The sequence below is a fragment of the Sander lucioperca genome, chromosome 19, assembly GCF_008315115.2.
Source record: "Sander lucioperca isolate FBNREF2018 chromosome 19, SLUC_FBN_1.2, whole genome shotgun sequence".
NCBI classification, from domain to species: Eukaryota; Metazoa; Chordata; class Actinopteri; order Perciformes; family Percidae; genus Sander; species Sander lucioperca.
This window is the reverse complement of record NC_050191.1, coordinates 19,977,407-19,988,092: the sequence shown is the minus strand read 5'-3', so window position 1 is coordinate 19,988,092 and position 10,686 is coordinate 19,977,407.

The following is a 10,686-nucleotide window of genomic DNA, read 5'->3' as shown; positions in this document are numbered from 1 at the left end:
TTTTCACTTATTCTGGTCTATTAGAGCTCCCCTCAGCTTGAAGTTGGAATGATATAATTTCACTTACACTTCAATTGCTTTCAACTGTTACATGTCAACTGACATGATGCATTGTGATATCATGGTAACCTAACAGCAGTTGTGGAAGAAGTATTCATATGCCTTACTTAAGTAAAAGTACAAATACCACACTGTAAAAATACTCTGTTACAAGTAAAAGTACTCAATGCAGAAAAACCCTCACATTTTAGAAACTGGAAACGATCAAAATAGTTTTGTCAATCAACTAATTGTTTAATCATCTAATCATTTCAGCTGGACTTGTAGGATTATATATTATTGGATAGTTTAATTTATAATAAAACATTCTATTTAATAAACTATATGTGTTTTGTGTGCAAAAATCTTAATTTTTTAAGTAACTAGTAACTAAAGCTGTCAGATTAATGTTGTGGAGCAAAATGTACAATATTTCTCTCTGAAATGTAATGGAGTAGAAGTAGAAAGTGGCATGAAAAGAAAAGACTTATACTAATTACTGTACTTATGCACCTTAAATGTGTACTTAAGTACAGTACTTGAGTAAATGTACTTATATTGTTACATTCCACCACTGCCTAACAGGTAAGCTGTTGCACAGAGATTCCAAGTTCATACAGTGAAATCATCAGAATGCGTCCAGATCTGTCCAAGCAGAACATTTTTAAACATCAGCAAAAGTCCAAATATTGTTTCTTCTGGAAAATCACTTTTTTAGGGTGTGTCAAGTAGATTATTACAGGCAGTTTTCAGTGTTGCTGCTTGAATCCAATACCATCTGCATGATCCGCTAATCACCTAAGTAAATGAAACACAAGGCAACAGATAGTAGGCCTAAGTAAGCCTATTATAGTAAGTTACCATAGATACTGTAGTTGCCTCAGTGCAAAGAAATGTCTATTTTTATGCATGGACAGGAATTTCAGTGTTTTGTGAACCAACACCAACACTTCAACACACACACACACACACACACACACACACACACAAAAATAAAATCGTCTGGCAGTGTGTTTTTGGGTATAGGTATAGGAACTACTTTCTAGTAGTTTCTAAACTGTACAAGTGTGGTCTGTGTAAACCATCGGTGCCCCATAAATCCCAGTTTAACTCTTGTATGCACCTTAACCACTTGGTTGCTATGACACCCCAAGGTACTAGCTTAGTGACAAAATGCAGCTTCCTGGTGTTTTCTATTAATCTTACAGTCTGCGGACATAAGTCAGAAGGCATACCTGTTCTAGAGGGTTCCACACCACATTTTTGTAGAAAAGTAGAAAAATCGATTATCTGACTTACTGGTAACTAACAAAAAAGCTTTTAGTGGACTCAGACCTTTGGATATAACACTAATTGGAGTCTTAAATGTGTGACTTAAGGTCATGCCAGTAGTGACATACTAGAATTTGTAAAGTTAACATGAAAACATTTCAGCTTGCTGAAAGGCATGAAGGAAATCAGAAGTTGCAGCCACACAATGCAGAGCCTTACGTGTTTGGGTCTACGTGAATTGAAGCGCTGCTGGAAGTGCAACAGTTCTTGTTGTTGGAGCGATGTTTTGGTCCTGATCAGATCCAGCTGTGTCTCCCAGCTGCCACAGGTGTGTGCCTGTGCTTGTTCACTGTCCATGGTGCTGAACAGGCATCGGCAGACACGGATAGCTCTGCCGCTGTCCGAGGTTCTGAACCTTAGCCAGGGCCCGAGGAGCTGTGAAGTTCTCTGGGCTGAGGATTTCAAAAAGCTGAATATATCCTTTCATTTTGAAAGTGATGCTCTGAAGTTGAGTTTCATAAAACCTTTAAAAATCTCAGAGCTGGAGGTTTCTGTGTGTTAACTCTTCAAAATGTATCTCTCTGTCAAAACAACACCCACACAAACACACACACTCACGGCGTAGCATCGATACTACGCTGGCCTTTTAAGGAGTATACAGACAGAACTGTTTTCACACATTTTGTGATTTCTGGCAGGCCCAAATCTAAAAAGCCTATTTTACATTTGTGTTGGCACTTCATGCTGTTTCCAATGCCAGATTTAACAAACATATTTGGCTGTGACCAACTCCACCACTGGCTGCAAAAGACTAAAAAAAGCTAAATGTCTGCGTAGCTTTCAATTAGAAATGCATTTTGGGTGCACAGGCTGGCTCATGCTCTGTGTGCTCTGTTAGTAATGCTGCCACAGGGCCACAGCAACCTGTTTTGGACTTGCAGACAGCTGCAGGCCTTGAACCAGCAGAGAATGGCACCGAGTCTGTGATAAAAACAGAAGTGAAAAACACAACAGTCACACATCTACCATACATTTCAGTCTCTCCGTTACACTCTCTGCTTCGTAATTACTGTCCGACTCCTTCACTTGCCTCCTGTTTTGTCTCCCTGTTTTCTCTCACCTTGTACCTTCCCCCCACTCCTCCACACTTCTCTTTGCTTCTCTTACTTTATGTCCTCCTTTCACCCTCACCTCTTGGTCCACTCTATCTCCCTCTTTCTTTCCCTTAACCTCCTTTACTTTCTTTCATCCAACCTGTTCTAGTTTCACTTCCTCCCTCTCCTTCCCTTCTGCTCCAGAAATTCATTTCTTTACGTCTCCCTTCCTTTTCTCTTTTCACCTCCCGCACTCTATTGCTGTGTCTCAATTTGCGTACTTCTGTACTCACACTTGCTATTTTAAGTGGAGAACATATTCACACTGACAAGTATGGCAAAACGCAGTGCACTATAAGTACCCAACCCAGATGCTGCACTCATAATGGTCAAAAGGTTGGAGTATGGAATGTTGGACACTTCTCACCCTCTATGGTCACCATCTTTGCTACAAAGATTAAGGGAAAGGACCACCGAAATTGTGATGGTGGCTGAGGAAGCTGCAGCAGTTGCTTCAGGGACCGAATTATACGTTGGCGGTGTGATCTCCACCTCGCGTGAAACAGGTGAGTGAGAAACAGTAGAAACATGTTCATTTTTAATAAAATTGAAGTGAGAAAAACAAACCAGCGGATACTTTGGCAGACGACAATAGGTGGCGGTAATGCCCCACTCGGAAGAAGGTGAAGATGAGGTCAAATGTTGCGATTATCACGGCCTAACGGCCATGTGCAGTTTAAAGCAACACTATGCTGTCAAAATTCACTCACTACACAAGTACATGTGTACACAGTGTACTACATGGAAGTGCACTGAAATATCCGAATTGTGACACAGCATATCTCGCTATACCACACACTGTCCCACTGTGTTTCTTTCCCTCCCTAAACACACACATACACGCGCACATACACACACACACACACACACACACACACACACACACACACACACACACACACACACACAACACAGAACTCTTCTTATTAAATTAGTAATAATGTCACCATCCTCCCTCCCAGGAGACCAGTGTTATTGACTTAATTATGCAAATGTAAACCAGCCCACAGCTATACTACTGATGGGATAAGACACACACACACACACACACACACAGACACACATACACACATACACACACGCACACACACACACACACACACACACACACACACACACACACACACACACACACACACACACACACACACACACACACACACACACACACACACACACACACACACACACACACACTGTATGTAGGCTGTGTGTGCTGGCCAGGAAAGATTTCTTGCTGTTTCAGATAATTATGTCAACCAGTGGAGTTGATGTGTGTATTAGCATGAAATCTGCTAAATCCAATGGGCCTGGGGCTTTTTACATCTGTCATTGAGTGACAATGTGTTAGTATAGAATACAATACAATAGAACAGAAAATGAAAGCCCACAATGTGAAATTTGTATCCGAATATGTCACATATTTGTACTGCTTAAGGTATAAAAAAAAAAAATAAAGTAAAATTATAGTTGATTTTTTGAAAACTCTCTGTACCTCAGCATCCTGTAATCGAAGACTTGGTGGTTTGATATGTCTTAGTGTCCTTGAGCAAGACACTGAACTTGGAAGTGCTCCCGATGTGTGTATGTGGGGGAAAAAGTCAATTTAACAATGTCTGCTAAGAATGTTTCATTTTAACAAATTCATTTCTATTATATCAGACTTAAGAGTGTAAAGAGACAGAACTGTTTTCAAAGATTTCATTCTCAAAGTTTTAGATTTCTTTGGCTTCCCAAATATAAAAAGCCTATTTTACATTTGTGTTGGCTCTTCATTTTGTTTTCAATGCCAGCTTTAACAAATGTATTTGGCTGTGAACAACTCTTTGCAGGAAACAGACCGATGGCAGTGCATGTCTGGTGGATGTATCCAGTACCTACCTGAGTGGCCAGAGTGCCTTCTGCAGTGATTTTGGCTTTGTGGCTCAGCCAGGAAGTAATTTTCTTCTCATCTTGACTCTGATCTGCCGCTCATGCAGTTTTTTTCCCGTCACACTGGCACTTGCTAGTCACAGTCGCCAAACCACGCTGTGTCTTGATAGAAGTTCACAGACCTGGAAACAAAGTACTGGAGAGTGTACAGTAAACAGACATGCACACGCACACACACACACACACACACACACACACACACACACACACTTGCAAACACAGTATTGGCAGAGGCAGGCCAGACAGATGGAAAGACAGCAGAGAGCAGGGAGGAAGTGGAAATTAAAGTCACAGTGTCAGGATGAACAATTAGAGCTCAGGGTAAATGTACACTGACTGACTGAGGTCAGTTATCATTTTAACATTATTATGTCATTTATGCTATATTTAGCCTTTAACTTAATTTGGCTCTCTTGCTTTGACTGTTTTTTTGTTATGTTTTAAGCAATTTTTTATTTTTTATTATTGCATTAAAAGGAATCTATCTGTTAAGTGCAATATCAATAAGTAAGATCTGGTCTGAACTACATTTTGACTAAAATTGTAGGGTATGCTAGTATTGCCATCGTTAGCTTGTTAGAATGCTGGGATTATGCTTCTCTTAGCGTCATAGAGCAGCTAGCATGGCTGTAGACTCTTAGTCTTGTTAACAATGTTACAAAAAAAAGCTTTTCAGAGACAGGAAAATTAAAAATGTATAGGTCATTCACAAGCTATGTTTCCATCCACACGTTTTTATCCGAATTAAGTGATATTGAATGAAAAATGCCTTATGGAAACAGTAACATTTGATTGAATTTCATGAATATCGACTTAAAGGAAATACTTTCGGTCTCATCGGATTTTATCTTGATCGATATACGGCTTATGCAATAAACGCTGATGGAATAATAAAATAATAAATAATAGACTCCATTGTAAAGGGGATCTATACAACTAATGTTTAGGACAACCAAACACATCCCCCAATGGAATCTAGACACTGGTGGTGGTGGTGGGAAAATCCGAGATTTAAAATGGGCCGTCAGCCGGGAGAAGACCAATACACCGTCGACAATGCCTGGAGGTAGAAGGGGAGGAGGCGGGTCGCACTCTCGTCTGAAAATACAACTGACAGAAACGGGAGAGAGAAGATATTTAAAACAAGGTAGTCATGCTGTGATTGGATAGAACATACGTGCCCGATTGTAATTGGTATACCGAACCGAAACACCCACTGACCAGCTGATCAGTTAAAGAGAATAGAGACAACGTATTAGAAGTCTCCCTGACAGAATTTACGCTGAGCTACATTTCAATCAGGAGAGACTTCGTTGCAGATATGCAAACATTTATTACTAACAATTAACCAAACAAGTACAAACAATTATTTGGAGATTAGACTCCATTGTAAAGGGGATCTATACAACTAATGTTTAGGACAACCAAACACATCCCCCAAAACTTGAAAAGAATTTAAGTGATTAAATGACATGAATATAGCCTACATACCTTACAGCCGCCACAATCTGTATGGTAATACAAACATGAATGTGTTAAATAATCAGTGAATAATTAGTGTAACAAAGACATTGAGCATTGACATTGAACAAACCCAAAAAGACATAAGAATACGATGTTGCAAAAGAAAACCTCGGCAATTCAGGCCGGGACAAACAAAAACTCGGCGATTCAGGCCGGAACAAACAAAACTCGGCAATACAGGCCGGAACAAAACAAAACTCGGCAATACAGGCCGGAACAAACAAAACTCGGCAATACAGGCCGGAACAAACAAAACTCGGCAATTCAGGCCGGAACAAACAAAACTCGGCGATTCAGGCCGGAACAAACAAAACTCGGCAATACAGGCCGGAACAAACAAAACTCGGCGATTCAGGCCGGAACAAACAAAACTCGGCGATTCAGGCCGGAACAAACAAAACTCGGCGATTCAGGCCGGAACAAACAAAACTCGGCAATACAGGCCGGAACAAACAAAACTCGGCGATTCAGGCTGGAACAAACAAAACTCTGCAATACAGGCCGGAACAAACAAAACTCGGCGATTCAGGCCGGAACAAACAAAACTCGGCAATTCAGGCCGGAACAAAACAAAATCTCGGCAATTCAGGCCAGAACAAACAAAACCTGGCAATTCAGGCCGGAACAAAACAAAAACTCGGCAATTCAGGCCAGAACAAACAAAACTCGGCAATTCAGGCCGGAACAAAACAAAATCTCGGCGATTCAGGCCCGGAACAAACAAAACTCGGCAATTCAGGCCGGAACAAACAAAACTCGGCGATTCAGGCCGGAACAAAACAAAATCTCGGCAATTCAGGCCGGAACAAACAAAATTATCAGCAATTCAGCTGAACATGCACTCTGCAATCCAGGCAGGAACAACCACAGACCTCTGCAGTTACAACGGCACCTGTAATTACAAAACAACCACATATCAGCAATTCAGGCCGGAACAATCAAAACTTCTGCAGATCTAAAACAAAAAATACATATCAGCAATTCAGGCTGAACACGAAATCTCAGCAATCCAGGCAGGAACAACCACAGACCTCTGCAGTTACAAAGGCACCTGTAATTATAAGGGCAATACACATCAGCAATTCAGGCTGAACATAACACAAAACATTGGGAATTCAGGCAGGAACAAACACAGAACCTGTAGTTACGATAGATGCAAAATAAAATCTAAATTGATGAAAACAGTTATAACAATACATCAGTACCACTGAGAACACCACCCATCCATTACACCACCACCAGTTATATGCAATCTTACCACAATCAAGGTTTAAGAGATCTCTGGTTATTGATGATGTCTTCTACATCAGAGCAAATATATGAAGAGTACACAGAGGAAGCCCACCGTCCAAGTTGTTGTAGAGAAGTACTGTAGACCCCTCGACTAGCAGCAGTAGTAGCAGCCCCTATTCAAAATGAATGACTCGTAAAACACTTTGGTGAAATGTTAGCTTTGATAAGGAATAGTTCCAAATGCTGTTTAAACCAACATTTTGACATAGGGAAATCTCCAGGAATACAAATAAGGGTAACAGGGTACTACTCTGTAAGATAGATACTCGATCATATCTTTAAATGGCAAAACTGTGTGTCAGTGCGGGCAACAATGATTGAACTAGCGCATCCACATTAAGAAGGCTGAACACAAAACCAAACCTCGGCAATTCAGGCCGGAACAAACACAGAACCTCTGCAGACTTTATACTTTAATACTTAAAGTACATTAGAAACGGGTACTGTTACTAAAGGGTTATCATAGTACTTTTACTAAAATAAATATATGCCTGGTTATTTTACTGAGATGCAGTACTACATCCACCACTGTTAAGAGATCAATACACCACAACCAGTTATATGCACGCTTACCTGGATTATGCCTAAAAGAACTCTGGGTTGCGAAGACGTCACGAATGTAAGGGGAATAAACAGAGGACAGACCATGAAATGCCTTGATTTCCCGCATTAGTAGCTGCCCCTATTCTGAATGAATGACCCGAATAAACTGAGTAAAGAAAACTAAATGATGGCTAAACCGAAATACACCCGGAAAACCTCTAGTATGAGCATAAGCAATGAGTAGTTAATCTTAGATTAAAAGCAATGAAAAGAAGTAGTGTCTGAGACTTAGAAGGTAGTGTTGTAAGGAGTACAACTTAATGAGGTCAAATGTCATGAGTTAGCTGCGTACAAGGTCAGTGATAACGTCACTTAATGCACTGCATAAATGAAGAGTTACAATAGAGAATTTACCCATCCTGCGAGAAAAACAGGTTAAACATGCTGCAATAAGAAGCTATTTAAACGTGCATAATATGAAGTATAGCTGGCCGTGCTGCAACGATATCGTGTAAAACATGCTCATAATGAGACATTGATATGAGGAGATCTATAGGGTGTAGCTATATGAGAATCCCATTGCAAAGGTGAATCATGTTTAAACATATTGCATAGATGAACTGTACAACTAGCTGCTAAAATTCAATCAGTAACATAAGACAATAACGACGCCTTTTGCCCAGTAAGATGGACTACCACCACCATACTTAGGATAGGGATTCCCCCAAAACTTAGCTCAGCAAAAGAAAACGAGTGCCACACATGTATTATTAATATAGTGCCTTAATAATCCCCAGATACCAACTGACCTAGCGTGGTTAAGACAGAGAAGCCAACCGCACGATGACGATTATGCGAAACAAGTGATTACCAACCACAACAAAAATGTATAGTTCTTGACATGCCCAAAATTATATTTCATAAGTGATAGAAAGTGTCTGGGTAATACACAAAATACTTAACTTCAGAGGGCATCGCAGAAACTAGGTACAAAGTAACAAAGTCAGACATAGGATACCGCAAGAAGGATCCATGAAATAGGAGGATGCGATGACCATAATGCTGACACGCGACCCATATGCACCATGCTGAGTTTGCGTGCCCATGAATAAGACAACGTACTTTAATGATGCAAGACTAACCACCGAGACCAGCCATAACCGAAAGTGAATACACGTAGTGATTAGAAACCTGGGCTGCCACCGGTTCCAACACATCTACCGGGAATCAGTCAGAATCTGATTTGCAGGACTCACACTAATCTATTACCAACATAGGAAGCTTAGTGGAAATGAACAACACATCTTCGTAAATAGATTAAATAAAACGTAAAACACCAAGAGGCCCCCACAAATATGAGATGAAAATAAAAGTAAATAGCTGATGCGAGCAATGCAGCTTGGTAGATAGTTTGTACAATATAAATATTATGCTGAGAATACTAGCTTTGAAAGACCATATATGAAACATAATGAGTGTGAGCTACCCACCATGAGTGAGCATAACACACAAAACGTTAGTAAGCAGGCAACAACGGCGATGAGTATATTTATGTACAAATGCAGAATATAAGTGCCTTATGCATTTTGCTGATGTCAGCATGACTACTGACAAATATCACGACAGCTCCGAAGACAAACCTTAACGTGTCATTCCCTAACGAGAAAGAATCTTACACCTGCCCAAGTATTAGATCAGTACTTAAGCCCAGAAACATCACGAATATGGGTACTCACCCGCCGTAGCATCCAGTGACTGCCATATGACGTCACTTACACCAATAACTTACATCTGAAGCGTTAAAGACTTAATTCGTACATTTAACTAAAGAAACACAACAATGTATAAATGCTCCATAGCTCGTATGTCACGGTGTGCTCCATAACAGACGTTTATAGTAAAAAAAAAGCTACCGTTACTTGTAAGATAAATAACTAATGTTAACTAGCATTCTAGTTAGCAACAATTACCCCTTGCCTACATTATTCCTAGCACATAACTCAATCTCACTCTGCAAGATTGACATAGTAGACAACGTATTAGAAGTCTCCCTGACAGAATTTACGCTGAGCTACATTTCAGTGCAAAAATGAATGGAAACACCTTAAGATGTCTAAAATCAATTCGATATACCAATTTGATCGCAAAACAGCATGTGACGTCATTACGCACAGGTTTTTATTCGCTTTAAAGCCGTTGGATGGAAACACTTTCACCAGCTTTATTCGCATGAGTTTTTTTTTTTTTTTTTTTCAGATAATTCGATTGACAAGTGGAAACTTAGCTACAGGTAAAAAGAGAGCAAGACAGTTCGACCAAAGCTAATAAAAGTCGGTAAGAGTGACATTAATAGTAAAGCTGAATACAAATACAAAACATTGTGCGTTTAAAACAACTGAGAGCAGAGTGTTGGTTTCAATTGGTGATTTTTTTTTGAAAGAGATTAAAGTGTAACAAACTCAATATGTTTCTGTTTGCCTGTCTAAGTGTCTGAGTGACTGACCGACTGACCGACTGATTTACTGACTCACTGACTGATAGAAAATAATATAAGAACATCTATTCAACACAGTTATTCAGGAAGATGACGCTTTCAGACAGTCTGGTCAAAGTGCATTAGAAATGAGGAGCTGCGTACTGTACCAGACATCATGCATTTTTAACCAATCGATATCCTCTTTTCTACATCTCTTTCACCTTCTCTCTCTGTCTCTCCATTTTTCTCTGCCTTTTTTTCCCTTGAATTGCTGCTATGTTTATTCATTTGTCTGGTCTGTCTCCTCTCACTCTGTCTGTACTCTCAGTCCATCTCTAGCCCTATCTCTCTATCCCTCTCATCTGTTGTGTTGTCCTTCCTTTGCTCTTTCGCTCTCTGTGTTGCTCTGTATTTGTCTTCGCTCCAATCACTGTGTTCTCGCTGTCTTCCTGC